The sequence below is a fragment of the Canis aureus genome, chromosome 8 (genome assembly GCF_053574225.1).
Source record: "Canis aureus isolate CA01 chromosome 8, VMU_Caureus_v.1.0, whole genome shotgun sequence".
Lineage (NCBI taxonomy): Eukaryota > Metazoa > Chordata > Mammalia > Carnivora > Canidae > Canis > Canis aureus.
The window spans coordinates 71,105,221-71,129,466 of record NC_135618.1 but is presented as its reverse complement, the minus strand read 5'-3'; the positions used below and the strand labels follow the sequence as shown (position 1 = coordinate 71,129,466).

The following is a 24,246-nucleotide window of genomic DNA, read 5'->3' as shown; positions in this document are numbered from 1 at the left end:
TCTCTTTCTCTCTCTCTCTCTCAAATAAATAAGATCTTTTAATAATAAACCAAAAAACAAATGGTTATGAGATAGAGACATTATCTATTTAGAAAAAGGTTGATTTTATCAATAAAATTGAACAATTATAAACATATATGCAACAAAGAAAAAAAACCAGTGCTCTAAATTAGATGAAGCAAAAAGTGAAGGAATTGAAGGGAGAAATGGACAGTCCTGTGGGTAACAGAATTCAGTATACTACTTTCAATGGCTAGACTATCTATACAGAAGTTCAGCAGGGTACCTGAACAACACTATAAACCATCTATACCTAAAAGACATACATAGACCACTGTACTCAACAATAGCAGAATACATATCCTTAAGTACACATGGGATATTTTCCAGGGTACAGCATAAGTTGGACCACAAACTAGTCTTAATAAATTTTAAAAGACTGAAATTGTACAGTGTATCTTCTTGGACCACAAAGGAAAAAAGACAGAAATCAGTAACAGAAGAGAAAGTGGAAAAATTCACAAGTATGTGTGAATTAAAAAACACTCTTAAATAAACAGTGGGTCAAAGAAGAAATCACATGGGAAATTAAAAAATAGATATATTTTTAAAAAATAGATATATTTGAATGAAAAGATAATATAATTAAATTTATGGGATGCTTTGAAGGCAATGCTTAGAAAGAAATGTATAGCTGTAAATGCCTACTTTTGAAATGAGGAAAGATCTCGAATAATAACCTAACTTTGTATCATAGGGAACTAGAAAAAAGAGTGAATTATAACAAAGCTAATAGAAGGAAATTATTAGAATGAAGATCAATGATATACAGAGTAGAAAACAATAAAAAAAACCCAAAATTTGGTTCTTTGAAAATATCAACAAAATGGGCAAACCTATAGATAGACTGACAAAAAAAAAAAGGACACAAATGACTAATATCAGAAATGAAAGTGGGGACACTACTACCAAACTTAAAAAAATAAAAAAGGATTATAAGAGAAAATTATGGAAAATTTTACACCAACAAATGAGATAATCAAAATGAAATGGACAAATTTCTAGCAATATGCACATTAAACTGAAGATGGAATAGAAATATTTTTTCAATTTTTATTTATATTCTAGTTTAACATATAATGCAGTATTGGTTTCAGGGATAGAATTCAGTGATTCCTCACAACACCCAGTGCTCACCACAATAAATGCCCTCCTTAATCCCATCACCCATCTAGTCATCCACTCTCAGTTATCTAATGTTAAGAGTTTCCTTTATTTGAAGAAGAAGAAGAAGAAGACCAAGACTTTATTCACATACGAGGAAGGAACCAGTACAAAATATGTTTTTTAAAAAATTCACTGGGTGGTAAAAACCCCGAGGTCCCTCTGCCGATCCCACACCTGGGCGTTCTTCTCCCGATAGCCCCTGGGTGGGACTCAGCTCTTCTGGGCCTCCTGCAGGAGCTTGAGCAGGTGGTCATCAGCCCTGAGGGCAAAGGTAAGGGTGCCCTGTTGGTAGTGCTCTGGGTCACACTCCAGGTTCTCCATCATGTCTGCTAACAGATGAGCCCGCTCCACCCCTGAGCCTGGGGCGTTGAAGTCCAGGGCTGTGAAGTGCACATGCAGGTGGTAGTAGGAGGACAGGTAGTGCAGGTACACACGGAGGCAGTCTCCCCTCACCTGGTAGCACTGCAGGATGGCTTCCTGGCCCTCCCGCCAGGAAGCGGCAGGTGCTCTGGAGTAAGGTCCAGAAGCGATCTGATGCCCTGGCAATGGCAAATGGCAATCAGGTACAGGTCATTGAGCTGCTGTTGGTTCCACTTGAGATCAGGGATGAGGACAAAGCCATCAGAGGGATCTGGGTTCTCAAAAATAATCCGGTCGGCTTCTGCCTTCTTATGGAGAATGCTGAACACCCACTGGATGCTGAGGCTCTGGGACTCCAGGTAGGGTAAGGTGATGTTCTTGTAATTGCTTCCCGTCTCTTGGACCAGGCACCAGGAAGTCCTGGCGCAGGTACTTCTGTAGATGCTCCTCTGTGGCTGGGTAAACCACGGTTGCCTTTACATCACTCAGCTGCCATGGAGGAAACAGGTGATAGGTGCTGTAGATATCATTGGAGAACTGCAACTGGAGCTCGGGGCAACCTATCAGGAGCTGGGCCACCTGCTCCACCTGAAACGGTGTCTTCTCCAGGATCACAATGGCATCCTCTCCACCGCCATCTCCAGAGGCTTCATTCACCTTCCCGTGGAGGAAAAGGATTTTGTTCCTCGCGGACTCCCTCAGCACTTTTTCCACTCTGAAGCTGGAGAATGGTAACTGCACGGGGGTGGAGGTACCATTCCTGATGCCAGCTTACTCTTCGCCTGGGCGGCTTCCACCTCCTCAGCATCCTGTTCGCGCTTCCGCTTGCTGGGTTGAGGGGCTAGGTCTGCCATGCTGCCCGGCCAGAGCTGTGCTAATGTTAAGAGTTTCTAATGGTTTGTTCCCCTCTCTCTTTTTTCCCCCTCTTCCCATGTGTTCATCTGTTTTGTTTCTTAAATTCCACATATGAGTGAAATCATATGGCATTTTTCTTTCTCTGGCTGATTTATTTTGCTAGAGTAGAAATCTCAATAGACCTGAAACAAGTAAAAAGACTGGAGCACCTGAGTGGTTCAGTTGGTTAAACGTCCAACTCTTGATTTCAGATAAGGTTGTGGGATTGAGCCCCACATATAGCTCCACACTCAAGTTGGAGTCTGCTTGAGATTCTCTCTCCTTCTCCTCTGCCCCTCCCCCTGATTACACTATTTCTAAAACAAATAAATAAATATATAAATAGTTTTAAAAAGCAAATAAAAAGACTGAATTAGTAATCAAAAACCTCTTAACAAATAAAGAGGAGAACTAGATGGCTTCACTGGTAAATTCTACCAAAAACTTAAAGAATTACCAACAACTATTCTCAAATTCTTCCAAGAAATAGAAGAGGGAACACTTTTAAGTCATTCTGTGAGAGCAGATACCAAAACCAGATAAAGACATCATAATAAAAGAAAACTATAGACCAATATCCTTTATGAAAATAAATGCAAAAATCCTAAACAAAATACAAACAAATCAAATTTGGCATATATTAAGGATTATACAGCATGACCAAGTGGTATTTATCCTAAGGCTATAAGGCTGATTCAATATATGAAAATCAATGTGATACATCACATTAATATAACAAAGGAAAAACACATAAACATCTCAATTAATGAAAAGACATTTGACAAAATCCAACATCCTGTCATAAGAGCCCTCATAAAAGCAGAAATAGAAAATTCCTCAACGTGATAAAAGGTATTTATGAAAATTCCACATTTAATACCATATTTAGTGGTAAAAGGCTGAAAGTGTACCCATGAAATCAAGAACACGACAAGGATGCACAATTTAGCCACTGCTATTCAACACTGAACTGGAAGTTCTAGCTAGAGATACTAGACAAGAAAAAAAAAATCAAATTCCAAAGGAAGTAGTAACACTATCTCTATTTGTAGATGACATGATCCTATACAGAAAAATCCCAAAGAATTCACAAGAAAGGTCACTAGAGCTAAACAAAATCAACAAAGTTGTAGGATATAAGATCAACTCACAAAAATCAATTGTGTTAAATTGTGTTTGTATACATCAGCAATAAATAATCCAAAAAAGAAATTAGGAAAGCAATTCCATTTACAGAAGAATATAAAATACTAAAATACCTAGGAATAAATTTAACCAAAGATTTGTACACTGAAAACTACAAAACACTGCTAAGAGAAATTAAAGAAGACATAAACAGAAAGACATGCCCTGTTGATAAGAAGACTACTACTGTTAAGACAACACTACTACCCAAAGCAATCTACAAATTCAATGCAATCCCTATCAGAATTTCAACAACCTTTTTTTTTTACATTAATCCAAAAGCCAATCCTCAAATTCATATAGAATTGCATGGCTTCCAAATATGCAAAACAATACTGAGAAAGCATCAATTAACCTATAAAATCAATTAACCATTAACATTTCTAAAAGAAAACATAGGGATAAATCTTTATGACCTTGGGTATCATACCAAAAGCATTAATAACAAGAAAAACTAGGGGCACCTGGGTTGTTCAGTTGGCTAAGCAATCTGGTTTTGGGTCAGGTCACGATCTCAGGGTTTTAGAGATCATCCCACACTGGACTCCACACTCAGCATGGAATCTGCTTGAGATTCTCTCTCTCCCTCTGTCCCTTCCTCCACTGTCATGCACATGCCCACGTGCTCTCTCTCTCAAATTAAAAAAAAAAATCTTAGAAAGAAAAACTGAATTGGGCTTCAACAAAATAAAAAACTTCCATACATCAAAAGTGGTCATCAAGAATATGCAAAGACAATCCACAGAATGGGAGAAAATATTTGCAGATCAGATATCTGACCAGAGTTTAACATCCAGAAAATACAGCAAATCTCTATAACTCAACAATAAAAAGAGGAATAGTGCAATTAAAATATAAGCAAAGGAACTCATACAATTATTTCTCCAAACATATACAAATGGCCAAGAAGGATATGAAATCTATATCACTAGTCATTAGAGAAATATAAGTCAAAACCACTTTGGGACACCATCTCATACCCACTAAGATGACTATAACAATAATTTTAAAAAGGAAGGTAAGTGTTGGAGAGGATGTGGAGAAATTAGAACCCTTAAATACTGCTATGGAAAAAAGCTTGCCAGTTCCTCAAAAAAATTAAAAATATAACTACCAGTAATCTCACTTCTGGGTATATAGCCAAAGGCAATAAAATCACAATCTTGAAGAGAGAGCTATGTCTCCATGTTCATCACAGCATTATTCATAATAACTAAGACTAAGTGTCTATCTGTGGGTGACTGCATGGAGACAATGTGGTATATACATAGAATAGAGTATTATTCAGCCATAAAAAGAAGGAAATCCCGCTTGTTGTGATAACATGGATGGACCTTGAGGGAATTATGCTAAGTGAAAAAAGTCAAGAGACAAATACTGTTTGTTATGTTCTCACTTATGTGTAGAATCTAAGAAAATCAAACTCATAGAAATGGAGAGTAGAATGGTGGTTGCCAGGGCCTAGGGGGTGAGGGAAATGCGGATATATTGGTCAACAGGTACAGAGTACAAACTTTCAGCTATAAGACAAATAACTTCTGGGGATATAATATATATTATGATGACTATAATTAACAATACTGTATTGCATACTTGAAATTTGTTAGGAGAGCAGATCTTCAATATTATCACCACACATATACACTTAATGAGGAAAGACTGGGACATGGAAAGGACGTCCACTCTTATTAGTTCTATTCAACATTACCAGGGAAATCAAGGCAAGAAGAATGAAATAATATACAAACTGGAAAGGAAGAAGTAAAAATGCTCCTTATTTGCAGATGACAAGATTTATGTGCACAGAAAATCAGCTACAATCTATAAAAGAACTGCTAGAGCTAATGAGTGAACCAAGCAAGAGTACATGAAACAATACAAGGTCAATACATAAAAATCAATTACAGCAACAATTAAAATTTTATACTTAAAAATACAATACTGGGCAGCCCCGGTGGCGCAGAGGTTTAGCGCCGCCTGCAGCCCGGGGTGTGATCCTGGAGACCCGGGATCAAGTCCCACATCTGGCTTGTTGCATGGAGCCTGCTTCTCCCTCTGCCTGTGTCTCTGCCTCTCTCTCTCTCTCTCCCTCTCTCTCTCTCTCTGTGTGTGTGTGTCTCTATGAATAAATAAATAAAATCTTAAAAAAATACAATACCAATTAAATATAAAAATGTAAAATATTTGAAAATAAGTTTAACAAAATACATGCAAGATTCCTACACTAAAACATTACACAAATCTGCAAAAACATTTTTGAGAGAAAAGAAAATCTAAATAAATGGAAATACATGTTCATGGATTAGAAGATTCAATATTGTTAAGATAGCCATTATGAAAATCTCAGTAGGTTTTTCTTGTAGAAATTGACTAAATGATTTAAAATGTATATGGATATGCAAAAGAACCCAGATTAGCCAAATCCATTTTGAAAAAAGAAATAATAACAAAAAGTTGGAAGACTTACACTACTTGATCTCAAGACTACAGTAAAAGTTATAGCAATGAAGACAGTATGCTTTTGGCATAAACAGACATGCAGCTTACCGGAACAGAATAGAGAATCCAGAAAAAAGACGAATACATATGTAGTCAACTGATGTTCTATATTGGCACTATTGTAATTCAATGGGGAAGATGCTGGAACACTAGATGTATTAGTTCTCCATTACTGCAGAACAAATTATCCCACAATTTAGTGGCTTAAATCAACATTTATGTTACAGTATCTGTGAGTCAGGAATTTGAGAGTGGTTTAGCTGTGTGGTTCTGGCTCAGGAGCTCTCATGAGGTAGCAGTCAAGACATCAGTGAGGACTGCAGTCCTATGGAGGCTCAACTAGTGCTATAGGGATTTGCTTTCAAGATAACTCACTTACTTAGTATTTGGAGAAGGCCTCAGTTCTTCACATTCCACAATGTGAATATTCCATAATGACCTCTCCATAAGGCCGGTTAATTGTCTTCAACATATGACATCTGGTTTCCCAAAGGGTAATCCAAGGGGAGAGAGCAAGGGGGAAGCCAAAATGCCTTTTATGCCTTAATTTTGGGTCACACACCATCATTTCTATCACATTCTATTTATTAAAATCAACTCATTAGGTACAGCCCACACCTAAGAGGAATTAGGTTCTATCTTTTGAAGACAGGAATATCAAAGAATTTGTGAACATACTATAAGATGTCCACACTAGATATACATATAGAACAAAATTAATCTCAGCCCCTTCCTCACACAATAGTCAAAAAATTAATTCGATTTGGACCAGAGAGGGGTGCCTGGTTGATTCAGTCGGTAGAGGATGTGACTCTTGGTGTCCATGTCATTAGTTTGAGCCCCATGTTGGGTATAGAGATTACTTTAAAAAAATGGAACTAACTAAAGGGTAGAACTATAAAACTTCTAGAAGGAAACATAGGGAGATAATCTTTGTGACCTTGGGAGAGGCTAAGATTTCTTAGTGTGCAAAAAGCACTTACTTAAAAATAATTGTGTTGTATACATGGCATATGGATAAATGTCAAAAACAACGTTAAGTGGAAAAAAGCAAAGTGGCATAATGATACATGCATTAAAGGTTACTAAATGATAATATACTTAATATGGATACCTACATATATATTGAGGATAATTGCATGCATGGAAAGAAAACACACAACTTCAACATTATGTTCACCTCTGGAGAGGAAGAGATAGAAGAGAATGGCATCAGGGTGGCATATATAGAGGAATTTCAACTGTAGCTCTAACATACTGTTATTTTAAAGACTTGAAACATGGTAAAATATAAATATTTGGTATATCTGGGTGATAGATAAATGAGGTAATTATATTATCCTTTGTACATTTCTGAGGCTTGAAATACTTGATACTAAACATTTTTAAAGGATCCAGTGGATTTGGCAATGGGAGGTATTGGTGAACCTGACTAGAAAAATCTATTTTTATTATATTATTATTTATATAATGCAAGCAGGCCACCTGTTTCTGTTAGTAAAGTTTCACTGGAATAGAGATAAGTTCATTAGATTACCTATTGTTTGTAGCTGCTTTCCTACCACAACAGCAGAGTTGAGTAGTGACAGAGACCATATGGCCTCTACACCTAAGATATTAACTACCTGGCTCTGATTTATACCATCTATAGTGCTTGGATTAATGTATTTTTTTAAGGATCTATTTATTCATTTGAGAGAGAGCATGAATAGTGGGGAGGGCCAGAGGGAGAGGGAGAAGCAGACTCCCAGCTGAGCAGGGAGCCGGATGCAGGCAGCAAGAGCCAGACTTGGGGCTCAATGCAGGGCTCTATCCCATGGCCCTAGGATGATGACCTGAGTAGAAGACAGCTTTTTCTTTCTTTCTTTTTTTTTTTTTAAGATTTTATTTATTTATTCACGACAGACACAGAGAGAAAAAGAGAGGCAGAGACACAGGCAGAGGGAGAAGCAGACTCCATGCAGGGAGCCCAACATGGGACTTGATCCCGGGTCTCCAGGATCACACCCCCGGGCTGAAGGCGGTGCTAAACCGCTGGGCCACAGGGGCTTCCCTAGAAGGCAACTTCTTAACCAACTCAGCTACCCTGCTTGGCTTAATTAATGTCTTAAACATTGTAAGCGCTTAAGAAATGTACTAGAGCTCCCAAACAGTGCATGTTGCTTACTTTGTTCACTAAATATTAGTTGAGCTCCTACTAACTGCCAGATAATGTTGTAGGCCCCGATTATAGTCCACAAGCCAGAATTGGTCCCTACACTCTAATTTCTTTGTTTCAAAATCCAGATTGCCTTGGTGTATAATATAGTTGCACTTTATTGTGCTACTTCCCACTAGAGGGCAGCCTGAAACTTTTCCATAGTGGCACAGTAATAGCTGTTAACCCCACTATCTATACTACCTGTGAATTGTCAGGAGGGACAAAATACCATACTACCTAAGGTTTGTATTTATTCTCTCCAGATTGTCATTGACAAAATTATAAAATGGGTCCAGTTTGTCTTTGGAACTCCTAGCCTCCTATTCACCTTTTCTACCCCTTGTCCCTGCAGCAGTAGGGTGAACCACTTACAGGCATCACCTATAGCTAAAAACTGTGACAGAACCAATCAAGTACATCTCATACCAATAGATCAGTCAGGGTGGGAAAGGAGGGAGGAGGGAAGATTCCTGGAGAAGGAAGGATCAACCTGACAAGCTTAGAACTGCAGGCCAGGGGTGCCTGTGTGGCTCGGTCAGTGAAGCATCTAACTTTGGCTCAGGTGTGATCCCGGGGTCCTGGGATTGAGCCCCATGTCTGTCTTCCAGCCTGGCAGGGAGTCGGCTCATCTCTCTCCCTCTGCCCCTACCCCTGCTTGTTCTTTCTCTCTCTCTCTTTCAAATAAATAAAATCTGAAAGAAAAAAAAAAAAAAGAACTGCAGGCCAGAAACTATCCTGGAAGCAGACTCAGTGTACCTGCTTGCACACATAGACACCCAACATGATTGTCTATCCACATTAAAAGAAGAGAAGAAACACATACCTCCTATTCATTAAGTCACTATTTATTGTGCACCCACTACCCTCTTTGTGTCACACAAGACACAGCAATGAGCATTACAGACATAGTACCAGCTCTCAAGCAACATACAGTTTAACAGGGAAGCATACAGCATACAGGGAAGTCAGACAGTAAAGAGAAATGCACTGAAAGTACTGAATTAGAAAAGAAAAAGACTTTCAGTTACTAATAGCATAAGAAACCAATAAAATGTGTAGTGGTATAAAACAATAATTTCCTTTCTTTCTCTTTTTTTTCCTTTCTTTTAGAGAGAGAGAGCACGAGCATGAGCAGGAGGGGCAGGGGGAGAGAGAATCTCAAGCAGACTCTGCACTGAACACAGAGCCTGATTCAGGGATAGATCTCCTGATCCTAAGATAATGACCTGAGCCAAAACCAAGAGTTGAACGCTGAACTGACTGCACCACCCAGGCACCCCAAACAATGATTTTATGATCCTCAGGGATTCTGTGATTCCAATACATTGGCTTGTTTCTGCTCTGCAATACCTGGGAACTCAACTAGGAAGACTCAAAGGCTAGGGGTGCTTGATGGTAGGGGGCTGGAATCATCTAGAGGCATCTTTGCTCACACAGCTAGTGGCTCATGCCGGCTGTCAGCTGGGACCTCTGCTGAACTGTGGGCTGGAACAGATACACATTTCTTCTGCCTGTTGTCTCTCCATATTGGTTAGTTTGAGCTCCCTCAGAATGTGGCAGGTTGGTTGACAGAGCAAGCATTCTCAGAGAAAAAGATGGATATACACGGCATTTTGATGATCTAGCCTGGGAAGTACCACAGCGTTGCTTCTGTTCTACTGTATTTGGTTAAGGCAACCTTAAAGATCTGGACAGGTTCTAGGGGAAGAGACATACTGCCACAATCACATCATGGAAACAGCAGTAAGATTATATGGTAAGAGCATGTGGGATGGGAGATATCATTGTGCCCATCTTCAGAAAACACACTCTGCCCCAGGCTGTCATGACAGCATAGGATGGAGGGCAAAACCTAGCCAAGGAAGACTGTCAGCAAAGCCCTCTGTGAGGAAGGCTTGTCTCAGGTGGAGGGGATCAGAGGCTAAGAGGAGCCTGGGGAAGACGCTCAGGTAGAGGAATGTGTAAGGCTGCAGTCCAAAGAGAGGCTGGTGTGTGGGGATGCTGTGTTTTGCTGCCTCAAAAGCAGAGGCAAGGGGAAAAAAGTGCTCGGAAGGAAGATGTGGAGGGAAGATTCCATGTGCTCTGGGTCATGCCCTCTATGATAGACCTCCTGAGAATAGCAGCTGCCTCCAGGCAGTGGGATCCTAGGAAAAGAGAAACTGGAGACGACAGGAGCAAACTGGTGACAGTAGGGGAAAATCTGCATGGTTTAGCTGCTATCCTACTCCAGAGGTTCTAGTATGTAAGGTAAAATAGAATCTGGCCAAGTCTTATCCAGACAAAGTAAGGGAAGTCTGGAGAAAATAGCTCTGCCTGTAACAGATGCCAGAGGCAGCTCAAAATAGAGGCTGCACGGGTGTATCAATAACACAGTGGAGACAGGGAGATCTAGCAAGTCTACAGTAAAAACTCAAGTTGCTATCACTCAGGCACCTGCTAACCTGTCCTTCCCTCATCCTCAAGTCAGATCAGTGACTCAGTGGGGTTCTTTCTCATCTTATACTTGGAATTGAATGTGTGTCCAGCTGCTGGTCTTAAGAGTCAGATCCAAGAGGTTTGTCTTTAAAAATGCAGGTACTGATACATTATATCAGTCCAAATTATAAATATCTGTATGCAAATGACAAGAAATAAAACCAGAATCATAACCTTAGTAAATTAGAGTCTGGCTTGTGTGCTCCTCTAAACATACAATTTCAATCCACCTACAGACATATGACGCAGATTATGTGGACACTAAATATCTTGCCACACTGAACTGTGCTTTTGCAGAAATGCCTTTACTCACTGGGGAAAACCTACTCATCTTCTGAGATTCAGCCTGAGCGTCACCACCTTTGTGAACCCTTCCTCAGCCCCAAACATATGGCCACACCCACCCTGGAGTCCCCATTCTACCTTGTACAGACTACTGTCATTGAGTCTATTTATTGTGTGTATTCACATATCTATTAATCCCCACTCAAGCCTCTGGGCTCTCTGAAGACATGGATTATATCTTATTTTCTCATTTGAGGATGTGCAAGACAGTAAGCACTCAATGTCTGCTGATTATTGCACAAGTGAAAATTTCATCTTCAAACTGAAGCTCATGAGAATCTGACTCCCCTCCTTTGGTGGGAGATCACAGTTTGGGTTGTCTTTTACTTGAAGCAGAGTCTATGCCAAAATTGAAGGGTCAACCACCAACCATTGTGTGATGATTGCATATTTGGTGCCGGCTGCTCTTATGAGTGCCTGCCATGTATTATTAGTTCACCTAATCCTCCTGATAGTCCTGCTCCTGCAAATCCAGTAGGTGGTGCCAAGACTGAGGCTGGTCACCTGGACAACAGGCCCAAATGGACAGTTGAAATGAGGAAAGAGATGTGGAGAGGTCCCATGAGCCAAAAAATACAGGCTGGGCAGAGAGTGGAGTTCTGCATGCTGTATCCTGTGGTGAGGTTCTCACTGCCTGCTTACAGTATAGGATCATGAGACATAACCCATACACAACATGGGCACGATTATTCATCGCACAGGAGCAAGCATATCATTGCTAAACTGAGTAACACTCTCACATTTATCAAGAAAACAATTTTTTTAAATGCCTGATGTTATCTCCTGTTCCATAGAAGATAGAGTAAGCACATCCATCACATTCCTATTGCTAATTACAACCTCTTGCTAATTATAACAAAACTCCTGTTCAAAATACCTAAGGCAACTAGTTAAAAAACCTTTTGAAAGGTGGAGAAAAGAAAGCAAGCTGGCTAGGGACCTGGAATAAGACCCAGTGGTAAGTTCCCCAGATGGTCTGTTTGTTTTGCCTTCTATATGTCTTGGTTGGGGTGACAGAGCAGTCTACAACCAGAAAATGCCAACAGGCCTCCACCTGACCACCCTACACAGAAAAGCCCCAAGAAAAGACCACTCTCTCTAGCCAAATGACCAGAAAGAGGGTAGTGCTGCAGTTAAGAACCCATACTGTTCCCTTCCCTATCAGGTACTGCAGAGACTGTGGGACAAAGACCTGCTGACCAATTCCCACTTTGCACTGACAAAGCAGAGGTGGCACCTCTTCCCTCCCCACTAAGCACTAAAGAGACTGGGCAGGAGCCCTACTATCCACAACCTGCACTAGTTGAATAATACTAAAAAATAAGTGGTACCCCATCCACTCTCAAATTAGAGTGAGGATCTAGAAAAAATGATTTTTTCTTTTTTTTTTAAAGTAGGCTCCACACCCAGCATGGAGGCCAACACAGGGCCCAAGCCCATGAACCTGAGATGGAGACCTGAGCTGAGATTAAGAATTGTACACCTTTGGCAGCCCGGGTGGCTCAGTGGTTTAGCGCTGCCTTCGGTCCAGGGCATGATCCTGGAGACCCGGGATCGAGTCCCACATCGGGCCCCCTGCATGGAGCCTGCTTCTCCCTCTGCCTTGTGTCTCTGCCTCTCTCTCTCTCTCTCTCTCTCTGTCTCTGTGTGTGTGTGTCTCTCATGAATGAATAAATAAAATCTTAAAAAAAAAAAAAGAATGAATAAATAAAATCTTAAAAAAAAAAAAAGAACTGGATGTCTAACCAACCGAACCACTAGGGGCCCCACAGAAAAAAGAGATCCTTTAATATGAATATGAAGTACTGGGCACGCTTTCCCAAGCAGCCCAAGTGTGAAACCAATCAGCAACAACAGACCAAAGGCTTTACGAACTGAACTACAACATGGAAAATTCTGAGGGTTCAAACCTCTGGGTATCAACAAGTGGGGAAGGCCAAAATAGCTCTGCAGAGGTTTCAAAAACTTAATTTATCTTCAAACCAGAGCCTACAAATATGGACCCGAAGGTGCATTCTGAACATAAACATACTGACTGCTAAAATAGAAGATTTACATAGGAACCAGAACCTCAAAACATAATATTCAAAATGTCCAGCATAAAATAATCACTCTTCATACTAAGAACCAGGAAAAATAACTTAAATCCAAAAAGACAATCAATAGATGCCAACACTGAGGTGACCAGATGTTGGAATTACTGAATAAGGATTTTAGTGCAGCTATCACAAAAATGTTCCAACATGTAATTATGAACATTCTTGAAAGATACTGGAAAATAGAAAACCTCATCAAAGAAAAAGATATAAAGACCCACATGGAAATTTCAGAATGAAAAATTACAGTAAGTGGAAAACTCACACGATGTGCCTAATAACAAAATGAAGATTTACAGAGGAAAAAATCAGTGAACCTGAAGATATATCTGTAGAAATTATCCAATCTGAACAGCAGAGACAAAACAGGAAAAAGAAGAACAACTGCCTATGGGACAATAACAAAAGATCTTATTCCTTTTACTGGAGTCCTAGGAGAGGAAAAGGAGGGCAGTGCACAGAAAATACTGGAAATATCCCAAATTTGGTAAAGGATATAAACCTATCAATTCAAGAATCTGACCAAACCCTAAAAGGATAAACCCAAATAAATCAACACCAAGACACATTATAATGAGATGTCTGAAAAATTAAAGACAAGGAGAAAGTTTTGAAAGCAGCTGGAAGGAAAACACAGGGAAAGAACAATTCGAATGACTAAAAATTTCTCATCAGAAACCATGAAGAACGAAGTGGAAACATTTTTAAAATGCTAAAAGAGGGGTGCTTGGGTGGCTCAGTGGGTGAACATCTGCCTTCGACTCAGGTCATGATCCAGGGGTCCTGGGATCAAGTCCTGCACTGGTTTCCCACAGGGAGCCTGCTTCTCCCTCTGCCTATGTCTCTGCCTCTCTCTGTGTGTCTCTCACGAATAAATAAATAAAAATCTTCCAAAAAAAATGCTAAAAGAACTTACAATCTATAATTCTATATCCAGTGAGAATATCTTCCAGGAATGAAGGAAAGACAGTATGAGATGAAGGAAAATGAAATGATCTGCCACTGTCAGAACTGCTCTAAAAGAAGTGATCAAGGAGGGGCACCTGGCTGGCTCTGTGAGAGTGCAACTCTTGATCTCAGGCTGTGAGTTCTAGCCCCATATTGGGTGTAAAGATTACCTTAAAAATAAAATCTTTAAAAAAAAAGAAGTGATCAGGAAAAGTTCTTCAAATGAAAAGGAAATAATAAACTTGAAATATCAGGAATGAAAAAAACATTTTTAGTGTAAATATCCGGGTGAATATAATCTCTTGAATTTTTAAAGTTATATTTGATGGATGAAAGCAAAATTGTAACATCATCTTATGCAGTTCTCAATGTATTTAGAGGTAATATTTAAGACTACAATCTCATAAAGGAAGGAAAAGGGACCTAAAGGTGGTAAAGTTTCTACATTCCATGGGAACTGCTCAAAGGTTAATACTCGTAAATTCATAAGTGTGTATAATATAACCTGCATAGCAATCACTAAAAATCCGTAAAATGAGAGCTACGTTGATAGTCTAGAAATATTAAAGTGGCATACTAAAAAAAGTTCATGTATCCCATAACAGGGCAAGAAAAGGGAAACAGATGTTCAAAAAATGAGAGGGAGCAAACAGACAAGTAAAATTGCAGACTTAAATCCTAACCAATTAAAATTTATATTAAATGTAAACTGTCTAAACAGACCAATTTGAAAAAAAAATTGTCAAGCTGCCTGGGTGGTTCAGTTGGTTAGGTGTTCAACTCATGATTTTGGCTCAGGTCATGATCTCAGGGTCGTGAGATCAAGCCCTGCATCGGGCTCTGTGCTGAGCATAGAGCCTGCTTAGCACTATCTCTCCCCCCACCCCTAGTGCTCTCTAAATAAGTAGGTAAAAAAAATTAAAAAACAGACTGTTAAATTACAAAGCAAAACAAACACTACTCAGAGTGATGTCACACAAAATGGCAAAGCAGGAAGCTCTTCACCAAAACAGCCACTGAGTGGGGAAAAGTAATTAGAGTCAACTATTTTGGAACTCTGAAACACGACCAGAAACTCTTTTTTTTTTAAGATTTTATTGATTTATTTATTCATGAAAGACAGAAAGAGAGAGGCAGAGACACAGGCAGAGGGAGAAGCAGGGTCCATGCAGGGAGCCCGACGTGGGACTTGATTCTGGGTCCCCAGGATCACAACCTGGGCTGAAGGCGGCGCTAAACCGCTGAGCCACCCAGGGATCCCCAACCAGAAACTTTTAACAACCAGAGGAGTCCTTATAAAATAAAGGGAGAGGCTGCTGAATTTTCACAAGTTAGCAGCATGTGAAAACCAGCCAACACCCCCCTTTCCTCAGACAGACATGCTGCAGCTGTATGGACAGCAGCCTACATTCCTGAAGAAGCTGGCTGACACCGAGGCAGGCAGTAGAAACCCTGTCCTCCATAAATTTGGGGTTATGCATTTAGGACAGTCTGATGGATCCCTGAGGACCAGCAGATGCTTGCGTTGGATTTGCCCCCTCAGCAGCAACAGCTTCCTCTGGTGGCATCTACTGGATTGAAGAGTCAGAATCCCCTTTCCCTACTCCCCAAGTTCGAGTCAGGCATGCAAGGAAATCTATGTCAGGTCACTTACTGACTGAAGATAAAATGAAACAGAAACTTCAGCAGTTAAACAGAAACAAAGTACACATTTTGCAAAAATAAATTGGAAAGGTAACGGTTCCAGGCCTCAAAAAACAAAAATTAGCAATTCCTGATGACTAAGAAAATCACATTTGGAGACATTTAGGAAGTACAGTTCTCAACAAAAAATTATAAAACACACAAAGAAACAGCAAAGTACGGACCATCCACAGGGAAAAAAGAATTTGACACAAACCATCCCCAAGGAAGCCCAGACATCGCATTTACTAAACCCAAACGTTAAGCCAGCTATCTTAAATGTGCTCGGTGAGCTCGGGAAACCACAGACAGAGAACTAAAGGAGATCAGGAAAACAACAGATGAACAAGATGAAAATATCTATGAAAAGAAAGAATTATGGGAAGGAACCAGAAAGAAATTTTGGACTGAAGAGTCGGTTAAATGAAAAGCTTACTATAGGAGCTCAGCAGCAGATTTGAGAAGTAAAAGATCAGCACACTTGAAGATGGGTCCTTTGAAATGATCTAGTCTGAAGAGAAGAAAACTAAATGTAGAAACAGAACAAAGAACAAGCGTGGGATCCCTGAGTGGCTCAGCGATTTAGCGCGGGCCTTCGGACCAGGGCGTGATCTTGGGGTCCCGGGATCGAGTCCTGCATCGGGCTCCCCGCGGGGAGCCTGCTTCTCCCTCTGCCTGTGTCTCTCGTGAATAAATAAAATATTTTAAAAAAGAAAAAGAAACCTAACAAGCCTGAAAGATCATGAAGAGTCAAACCTGAGAGTTTCGTGCCTCGGTGACTGCGGTGATTTAGCTGGTGAACACACAGGAAGTGGGGGAGATTGGGAGAGGAAGCGAACATCACCAGCTCAGATTTAGACAGTCTGAGACCCAGGGAAAGGCACATAAAGCTGCCTCACAAAGAGATGAAATGCAGCCCCAGCACTCGCAAGGGAAGTCCTGTCTGACGCGGGGATTTACGGGCCGCGTAAACAATCCTGGTAACTGGGGAGATGGGCCAGCTGACCACCGGCTGTCAAACGAGTGCCAAGAACAGAACCCAGAACACAGACAGCCGTGCTGAGTTGAGGAGCGGAAACCAGGGGAGGAGCCCCGATGTCGTCAAAGGAGTGGCATCATAGACCCCCCCGGGACCACAGGAATCAAGCTCTGCAGCCACTGCTAAGCAGCAAACCTGCGGACCTCCTTTGCACCGAACCACCCCAGGACGATGACGTGCCAGGCGGACCCAGACACACGGCGCTGTGCGTCCAGCACCCATCCAGGCGGGAAGTACAGGCGGCCGGCCCAGGACCCAGCCTCGGGGCTGCGCGAGGCCCAGGTGGCCGCAGCGCGTGGAAAGGGCGTACCTCCTGCGCACCTCCGGGTGGCGGCCCGCCCAGGCGGCTGCAGCGGCTCAGGAGGCCCAGTCGTACTCCAGCCTGGGCCAGCGAGGACTCGTTCCCTACCTCCTTGGCCAGCCAGCTCCCCCCTCCGCCCCCCCAACAGGCGGAAGCCGCGTGGTCCCGCCATGCACCGCGCGCGCTTGTCTCGCGTCACTGCGGACGGCTCCCGCGAGAGCAGGTGGTGAGGAAGCCGATTGCCAGGCAGCAGGGCTAGGCCGCTCCCTGCCCGCAGTGTGTCTCGCGAGTCTTTGGGCGGGAGGCGCGCGTAGTGAAGTTCCCGCCTTGGGTCCTAGACTTGGACGCCTGCGAAATCGAATTCGATGACTTTTCTACAGGAGGGGGAAATCTACTCAGTTCCAGGAATCCATGTCTCCTAGGGCTGTGGTTGCCTCCAAGGCTGTGGAACTATGAGAGCCCAGATCTGCCCTCGGCTCTGCCCTTTGCAGGTGCATGGATTTTCTGGGACCGCCCCCCCACCCCCACCCCATGGAACTGAGCACCTGTCTGTGGGGGAGATTTCCCATGGTTAGTCATTGGGTTTTTGTTTTGTTCCTTTGTAAGTTGCCCAGACCTTTGTAAAGACTGCTTGGGAAATGGCACATTTAGATTGAAGCCAGACCCAACAGGCACTTTTTTTTTTTTTAACAGTTGATAAGGGGGGTTCCCCACCCCAATCATTCTGTCCCAAGAATGGCTAAACTGGCTAAAACTGAGCAGCTAACATCTTCCTACCAGTGTCAGCATTAAAGAAGAGCTCTTTGTGGGGGTGAGGGGTGTCAAACTCTGAAATTCTTCTCTCCTGCTATAGACTGATTTTGTCACCTCTCTTGCTCCTTCATTTTATTGGAACTAGTTAACATTCCTCCAGTTCTTCTACAAATACACTTTTCATCTTCATTCCAGCCTGTAGATCTTTCTGGCTCTAACCAGCAGCTCTCCGGCTTCTCCTCCTTTCCCAAATGGCTTGGATATCATGACCAATCATTTCAGTTCTCACTTCAGTGAGTTTTTACTTTGCCCTTTTGGCCAATCTCCATCCCTTGTGAAATCAGACTGTGTCTTTTCTCCAGCCTGGCTGTAGAGATTCTAAATATTGCTAGTGAAAAACAAAGAACTGTGCCATCACTCCTCCATAAATGCATGCTTTCTAGTGGCACTGTGCTCATACTGCAGACTGGAAGTTCTTTTCACCATCCTGTGACCTTGCTGTCATATTAACTACAGCATTTCCCCAAAAACTTCCTAAAGTCAGCCACAAACTTGCCACTCAGTCCCATTCTTCTAGTAAATGATTTCATCTACATCTACTTGCTTTGGATCAAGTGAAGTATGCCAGCTGTCCCTTCGTGGTTGCCAGAAACTGTGGAGGAGGAAAGGGTATTTTTCCCTCTACACTCCTATGTTCTTAGTTAGGGCCCCTGTAACTGAAGATAGATTAACAAGAGAAAAATGTACAACTTTATTTAATTTCAGTTTTACATGATGTGGGAATGAGAACCTAAAGAAGCATTTAAACTTGAGTGTTTTTATTATTATTTATTTGAGAGAGAGAGAGAGAGAGAGAGAGAGAGCATGAGTAGGGGGTGGAGCAGAGGGAAAGGAACAAGTAGACTCTGTGCTGAGCACAGAGCCTGACTCAGAGCTCAATCCCATGACCCTGAGATCATGACCTGATCCTTTTTTTTTTCTTTAAAGATTTTTTTAAATTTTTATTTATTTATGATAGTCACACACAGAGAGAGAGTGAGAGAGGCAGAGACACAGGCAGAGGGAGAAGCAGGCTCCTTGCACCGGGAGCCCGACGTGGGATTCGATCCCGGGTCTTCAGGATTGCGCCCTGGGCCAAAGGCGGGCGCCAAACCGCTGCGCCACCCAGGGATCCCTCTTTAAAGATTTTATTTATTTATTCATGATAGACACACACAGAGAGAGGCAGAGGCACAGGCAGAGGGAGAAGCAGGCATCATACAAAAAGCCTGACATGGGACTCGATCCAGGGTCTCCAGGATCACACCCTGGGCTGCAGGCAGCGCTAAACCGCTGCGCCACCGGGGCTGCCCTCATGACCTGATCCTAAACCAAGAATCAGATGCTTAACCGACTGATCCACCCAGGGAACCCAAACCTGAGTGTTTTTATGCTAGGCTTGATGATGAGTGGAGAATTATGGAAAAATGTGATAGGACGAAGAAAAGTGTGAGCTGGGTGCAGTAAACTTGGGGAAACAGTGGGGATGGTCTGTTCAGATTCTTCTGAGCATCTCTCACATGGAGATAAAGATGTTCCTTTTTTCCAGGATAAGAAGGGTACCTCTCACATGACCTGCTTCAGAGGAAGGTTAGAAAGTCCTTCCTGTACATGCCATTTTGCAGTTTCCTTCAGCTTCAAATATTCAATATGCCAAAGTGCTATTGAATATCAGCATGTCCCAATCCCTGTCAAGAGAAGACAGTCCGGATAAAAATGAAATTTCCTTTGTTCCCTGTCTCTGTGGCACCCCCTCCCGCTTCTCCTAGAAGCAACTACAACCATAAATTTTCTTTCTGCATACACCTGGGTATATATGTATCCATAGAACTTAACATTTTGAGTGTTTAGATATCTCATAATTTCCTCCCTGGCTTATAACACCATCTGGCATACCTGTTGCATAGAGACAGAAACAGATTTGAGAGTCTGGGGAGAAGGGTGAGTAGGGCACTAGTGACCGCGAATGAGAGGTTTTCTTTTGGGGAGATGGAAATGTTTGGGAACCAGATGGTGGTGCTGGTTTCATGACAGTGTGAATGTCCAAAATGTACTAAATGGTGAATTTTATGTGAATTTCACCTCAATTTAACAAAAGCCATTGAAAGGTTTTAAGAAGGGAGGGTGGCAAAAGCAGATGTAACTTTAGGAATGTTGGTTACTCTAGCTACAGAATGAGAATGGTTTGGCAGGGGGCAGAGCTGCATAGGTAGGAGATTTGGAAGTCTATTGAGGCTACTTAGATGGGAGATGATAGCTGGTGTCACATCACAGCCCTACTGACAATTCCCACCATAAAGCCTCCAATCCTCCCAATGGCACTCAAGACCTCCTACAATTTGGCACTTTGTCCATGTTCTGTCCGCACAGGCATCTGTCATGATCAGTGTTTCAACCACTGTTAGCTTTGCCTGGAGTATTCCCCTCACCCCCGCCACCTTTTATTCTTCATGTTTCAGCTTAAATGTCATTTGTTCACGGGAGTGTCCCCTGACCTCCTTGAATGTACTAGCTCCCTTGCTGTGTCCTCTTTTTCATGTACTTTTGGGTCCTGCATGACACTGGCTCCGTGCCAGCTGCCCCACCGTTTCGCAGGCTCCCAGAGGGCAGAACGGTCCCTGGCACCGCATCCCTCGTGCCTTCGACACAGTGGACATTGAATAAGAACTTGTGGGAGGAATGAATAAATTTGCATCTCAAGGAATGTGCTATAGCCTTCCTCCTTTTTTGGCCATACTTCTTTTTTTATTTTTTTATTTTTATTTTTTATTTTTTAATTTTTTATTTATTTATGATAGTCACAGAGAGAGAGAGAGAGAGAGAGAGAGAGGCAGAGACACAGGCAGAGGGAGAAGCAGGCTCCATGCACCGGGAGCCCGACGTGGGATTCGATCCCGGGTCTCCAGGATCGCGCCCTGGGCCAAAGGCAGGCGCCAAACCGCTGCGCCACCCAAGGCATACTTCTTTTTTTAAATAATAAATTTATTTTTTATTGGTGTTCAATTTGCCAACATACAGAATAACACCCAGTGCTCATTCCATCAAGCGCCCCCCCCTCAGTGTCCGTCACCCAGTCACCCCATGCCCCCACCCACCTCCCTTTCCACTTTGCCTTGTTTACTAGAGTTAGGTGTTTTTCATGGTCTGTCTCCCTCACTGATATTTTCACTCATTTTCTCTTCTTTGCCCTTTATTCCCTTTCACTATTTTTTATATTCCCCAAATTAATTAGACCATATGTTTGTCCTCCGATTGACTTATTTCACTCAGCATAATACCCTCAAGTTCCATCCACGTCGAAGCAAATGGTGGGTATTTGTCATTTCTAACGGCTGAGTAACACTTCAGTCTCTACCTCCTCTGACTTTGTTTTAGGTTTGAAGCATGCTTCCATCTTCTTAAAAACATTTTTTCTTTAAAGATTTTATTTATTCATGAGAGGCGGAGGGAGAAGCTGGCTCCCGGTGGGGAGCCTGATGTGGAACTCGATCCCAGGACCCCAGGATCATGACCTGGGCCAAAAGCAGATGTTCAACCATTGAGCCACCCAGACACCCTTAAAAACATTTTTCCTGATGCCATTACCTCAAGTTATCGACTCATCCCTCCCTTTCCTTTGACTACCGCTGGATTTCTTGACTGTTTCATCTCTTTCACATTATACTTCAGTTTCTAATGTATGCGTCTATCTTCCTTCCAAGTTTGGAAGGTCCTTGAGAAAGGGACCAGTTCTTGCTTATTTTTCTCCCTCCTACAGTGTCTAGCATGTGATGGGAACTCAGCAGTGCTCACAGAGGCAACACAATTCGAGAGGACATGCCTTTTGTAATATTAGTTGTTTTTGACCATATAGGAATTGAATACAATTTAGTCTTCAACATTTATTTCAAATGTTGGTCTTGCAGAAAGAAAATATAATTAGAAGAGATGTGGAGATTTCAGGAGAAATTTTGAAGGACAGTCCCAGAGGCTTCCGACTCATTTACTAGAAACTTACCTAGAAACTTACACGTTCTCCAGGAACAGGGCTGCCATGCTAGCAGTCACAGCTAGGCTCAGTTTTGGCTCAGAGAAGATGCTCAGGGCACACATGGAACGAGGTGCCTGTGGGATTGCCTGGTGCAGGCTCACGGAATTGTGAGAGGTGTAAGGCAGAGTGGAAAGGGGACTCAGGAGGAAGTGTCGGGCAGGAGGCACCTGGCTGGCTCAGTCGGAAGAGCACGTGACTCTTGATCTTGTGGTCATGAGTTCAAGTCCCACATTGGGTGTAGAGATTGTGTAAAAATAAGTAAACGAGGGAATGTGGACCATGTTATGGAATGTCAAAAAAAGTACTTTCAGTTGGCCAGTCTGACCAGATCAACCCAGAAGGTGAGGATAAGAGATGGGCTCACTAGGGAACAAAATGGAAACTTCTCAGCCTGGGAGTCAAATTTTTCTTTAACTCGGCCACAACTTACCTTTTCAGCTGTATCTCCCATCTCTTTGCTTACACCAAACCAGAGTATAGCTTTGGCTTTAACCAAACCAGACTATAGCTGTTTTCCTAACCTTGCTTCCTCACATTTATATCTTTTGTGGCATCTTCCTGCACCTGCTATAACCTTGTCCCTAATTTCTACCCATTGATATCTGATCTATCCTTTATGGATTAGTTACAGTCCAAATGTAACCTTTCCCGGTCTTCCCATTTGGGAGTGATCTCAATCAACAGATCCTACAGCATCTGCTTGTAACTTGCACTCAGAACAGCAGTAGTTGGCAGTCTCGTGTCACTCCTTGAAACACTGTCCCCCCTTCATTTTCAAGTGTCAATTCATCAGATTTGCCTCCTACCTCTCAAGCTGGTCTTTCAAAGGTCCTTGACCAGCTCCTTGACCAGCTCAGCCTGCTGTACTATTTTGAACATGAAAATGCCTCAATGCTGGACTCTTTTTTCCTCATGCTCTTCTTTGGCCACTTCAGCTATGGTTCCAGTTACCATGAAATTCCCATCTCCTCCGACCTCTCTGAGCTCCAGGGCCCACCCTACATCTTCACCTGGATGCTCAGAGGCATCTCAGCTAAGGACCTAATATCCGCGCCAAGCGTAGCCTCTTTTTGTGTTCTCTCTCTCTTGAGTGGATGGCACCCCACACCAGTTCTACAAGTCAGAAACCTGAGACTCCCTCTCCTGTACCCTCTATGGAAACTAAAGCCCAAATATTTTGCCTTTTACATGTGCTTCTGGCTTGTCACTTCTCCCAGTGTCCAATGCCACTGTCTACCTCCCACCACACTCTGCCTGCACTGCTGCAGGAACTTCCTCACTGAATTTGTGCATCCATTCTTGCTGCCTGCCCTCTGGTCTGTTATCCACTCAGCAATTGGAATGGTCTGTTTGGAATGCATATACGGTTTGAGGCTCTTTTGCCTAAAGCCCATCAACTGCTTTCCATTGTCTGTATGATCTGCTCCTGCTTCTCTGCCCAGACTTCTCTTTTTTAAAAAGATTTTATTGTTTGTTTGTTTGTTTATTTATTTATTTGAGAGAGTATGCACGTGAGTGCATAAGGGGGGCAGGCGGAGGGAGAGGAAGAGGGGAAAGAATCCCAAGCAGATTCCACACTAAGCACAGAGCCCCATGCGGGGCTTGACCCCACAACCCCAAGATCACGACCTTGCTCTGGCTATAATGGTCTTTCAATTCCTTCAATGGCCCACAGCGCCTTTGCATACACAGCTCCTGCTGAGAATGGGCTTTCCCTCCCTTGTTGCCTAGTCAATACCTCCTCATATTCTGTATACCTTTGTTCAGTTTTCATTTTTTCAAGGAAACTTCCCTATAACTGTCCTCCTGTGCTCTCAGAGCATTCTGAGACTGTGCTACTCTAGATGTAGAGTTGACCTTTGAACAATGTGGGGATTTGGGGCACAGACCTCCCACACGGTTGAAAAACCATAGTTAAAAATCCATGTATAACTTTTGACTCTCCCAAAACTTAATAGCCTACTATTGACCAGAAGCATTAAAAATAACATAAGACAGTCGGTGAACACATATTTTGCATATGTGTTACATCCTGTATCCTCACAATAAAGTAGCTAAAGAAAATGTTAAGAGACTCCTAAAACACATTTATAGTACTGTACCGTATTTATATATAAAAAAAACCCCACGTATAAGTGGACTCCCCACAGCTCAAACGTGTTGTTCAAGGTC

General features: G+C 42.3%; 1 protein-coding gene and 1 pseudogene across 2 annotated transcripts in view; both read right to left on the bottom strand.

The window, feature by feature from the left end:
- Nucleotides 1-17,369, bottom strand: part of POM121C (POM121 transmembrane nucleoporin C) — a 49,720-nt gene extending 32,351 nt beyond the window's left edge. The window contains exon 1 of one of the 2 annotated variants that reach the window (XM_077908183.1): nucleotides 17,262-17,369. The gene's annotated coding sequence lies outside the window, so the exon portion shown is untranslated. Of the gene's footprint in view, nucleotides 1-16,668; nucleotides 16,821-17,261 lie in introns of those variants that run through there. The other variant, XM_077908182.1, reaches the window with a different exon arrangement.
- On the bottom strand, nucleotides 1,197-5,189 carry LOC144319698 (m7GpppX diphosphatase pseudogene; annotated as a pseudogene).
- Nucleotides 17,370-24,246: the final 6,877 nt, after the last annotated feature.